At 39.7% G+C, this 3,099-nt stretch overlaps 1 long non-coding RNA gene across 1 annotated transcript; it reads left to right on the plus strand.

Annotated features, from left to right (window-relative positions):
* Positions 1 to 430: 430 nt before the first annotated feature.
* Positions 431 to 1,192, plus strand: LOC120520060. The gene is made up of 3 exons (XR_005631755.1): positions 431 to 521; positions 749 to 802; positions 885 to 1,192. It is a non-coding gene; the product is annotated as an uncharacterized LOC120520060 (long non-coding RNA).
* Positions 1,193 to 3,099: the final 1,907 nt, after the last annotated feature.

A 3,099-nucleotide genomic window follows, 5' to 3' on the forward strand; every position in this document is an offset into this window, starting at 1 on the left:
TTAAAACAGTTAAGATGATGGTTAAAAGTGTAAAACCGATCAATCCTGGCAAGTGAAAGAGTGCCACCTCGCACCTGTGCCCACGTGTACTGCCTGTCGCCCCCATTCAGAGCCCCCCACACATCCTTCAATTCATATCACTCAATGAGCGCCGTCAGCTCTCTGGCAGATCGCGGGTGTGGCTCTGATCAGTGCATCATTAAGCGTGCAGTTAAAATCCCCACCTAAAAACACACATTCATCCTGGTCACACTCTGATAAAGTCCGCTCAAGACATTTAAAAAAGCGCACTCTTTCACTGGAAGTTGTTGGAGCAGAAACTTCATAAAAACCAACTGGCTATTTTCCAAGTAGCATCCGCCCGCTTATCACTTCGTAGGCAGACACCGATGTCGGACACACTTGTTTAGATACCAATGGCAACACCAGAGCTGCGTGTCGACCCGTGACTAAAGAAAACGTCTCCTCCAGCATTTCGGCCACTCAATTTCTAGAACATTTTCGCTGTGCGTCTCCTGCAGGTAAGCCATCAAACTGGGAAATTCAAAATGATGTTTTAAACCTGAATAAAGCCGATAACATCTCATGATGTGACTCAGAGCTACAGAGTTACTGAGCTCCAGTCTTGCTGTCTGGGCTGCCAGGAGAAGCTCCTCAAGACCCGCTATTTGACTGAGCGGGATTCTTTCTTTCTTTCTTTCTTTCTTTCTTTCTTTCTTTCTTTCTTTCTTTCTTTCTCTCGCGAGAGTGATGAGTTTGCGGAGCTGTGAGAAAGTGAGAGTGAGAACGGGAGAGTTTGAAGGTTTGTAATTTTATTATTTGTTTTTTCTGCTTTTTTGTTCTTAATTGTTATTCTGTCTCTAACTGTTTATCTTTTTTGTTAGATTGGTTTATTCTGAGGAAAGCCAGAATGGCCTCCTCAGGAGGGGTCCGTTTTCGGACCGGTGATTTTAAAAAACTTACCCGACAACACTGAGTGAAGCTATGCCAGAAGCGACCTGTTCTGTAGAAGAAGCTGTTTGAAATGTGATAGGCTGCTGTGTCGATGTTCGTTCAGCCACAAGAATGAGCAGTGCGCTGGTTGGGTTTGTTGCTACAACAGATTCTGTCCATAGATTCACTGTAAAAAGTAATGCGTTAAAATTACTTAAAAAAAAAATAAGGCAAGAAATTACAAACAATATTTTTGTGTAGATTTAATATACTGCACTATTGAGTAAACTTAATTTATTAATTAACGCAAATTTACCTAAAATAAATGAGTTCAATTTAATATAAGTAGTGGCAAAAATGGTTTAATTTTACTCCGATTTTCACTTGAATTACAGTACTCATAAAAAGTGAGTATGCAACGCTGGACAGAAATGACTTTATAACAAATACGTGCTAAAAAATCCATATCTCTTTATTTATTTGAACGTACACAGATAGTCACAACAACGGAGTTATAGTTTCAAAAGAAAATTAAATCAAATATCTGACGATAATTTCTTACTGAATTACTGACATTCAAATGTCAATGAAAATTTTCTTTTCTTTTTTTAAACTTTCTTCAAAAGTATATCTCAATCAAATAATGTCCCAGGAGTGAGTGGTAAACGGGATGGAAACAGAGAGTGAAGGAGTGAAATCCTGCAGCAGGTGCCGCTCTTCAAACACGTCCTGCATTTACACCAACGTGTCCTCTTAAATGAATGGCCGCCTTTTCACTACTTTTCAGTATGCGATAGCGAAAATCCTGAAATAAAATAGCACATAGGAAATCAAACATCGCGAAATAAATCACAGTGTTAAAAATTAACCAGAAAATACATGGCCTATGTAGATCACTAATTAAATAAGAGGTCAAATAATAACGTGACGGTTAGGCAAACGTCTTTATGTGTTGTTTACAGGTCGTAGTTTAGGACAAACGCCATATCGTTCTCAAACTTATCTCAAAGTGTCATTTTCTTTTTCTGTGTAAAATAAAACTTTTAAAAGATAAAAAAAGCATATGAACATACGTAACTATCCGAGAAATGTGCTTGCTTTTTAAAGCAAACCAACGAGGTAAGTTGTTAGAAAGACGCTACCTTGCCCGCCATGTTTCCCACATGAAGGGAAAGGTTTCGTGAAAACAACAAATGCTTACGTCTGTTACTATATGAAATGAAATACTAGTTATTATTCATTACGGAATTATAGGCTTGTTTCCTCCCACAATCCAAAGACATGCAGGTTAGGTGGATTGGCGATTCTAAATTGGCCCTAGTGTGTGCTTGGTGTATGTGTGTTCTGCAGTGGGTTGGCACCCTGCCCAGGATTGGTTCCTGCCTTGTGCCCTGTGTTGGCTGGGATTGGCTCCAGCAGACCCCCGTGACCCTGTATTCGGATTCAGCGGGTTAGAAAATGGATGGATTAATAGGCTTTATACTTACACATTCATAGTAAAATAGCTCTTATTATGGATAAGCGTTACAGTTGAATGCATTATTGTAAAGACAAAGAAATCGATGTGAGAGGAAGTGCCCTGTCATTAAATTTAACTTAACTTAAATGTGTTCAATTCACAGTTTAGTTTTTTTACTTAGAATAAGTTATAAAAAGGTTTACATTAATTTGGGCGGCACGGTGGCGCAGTGGTAGCGCTGCTGCCTCGCAGTTAGGAGACCTGGGTTCGCGTTTGCGTGGAGTTTGCTTGTTCTCCCCGTGTCTGCGTGGGTTTCCTCCCACAGTCCAAAGACATGCAGGTTAGGTGGATTGGCGATTCTAAATTGTGCTTGGAGTGTGGATGGGTTTGTGTGTGTCCTGCGGCGGGTTGGCACCCTGCCTGGGATTGGTTCCTGCCTTGTGCCCTGTGTTGGCTGGGATTGGCTCCAGCAGACCCCGTGACCCTGTGTTCGGATTCAGCGGGTTGGACGATGGATGGATATTCTTAATTTTTTTTTTTATTGAGTTAGAATTAAATAATCAATAAAAAGGGTAAAATCCATTTTCATTAATTAAGGTAATGATTATTTTGCGTATAGTTAGCTATTTTTTATTATTATTTTTCACACATGCAAAATTTATTTTTTACAGTGTGGGAAATGGAGTTGTTATAAAAGACACTTTAAC

This window comes from Polypterus senegalus, unplaced genomic scaffold (assembly GCF_016835505.1).
Source record: "Polypterus senegalus isolate Bchr_013 unplaced genomic scaffold, ASM1683550v1 scaffold_7938, whole genome shotgun sequence".
NCBI classification, from domain to species: domain Eukaryota; kingdom Metazoa; phylum Chordata; class Cladistia; order Polypteriformes; family Polypteridae; genus Polypterus; species Polypterus senegalus.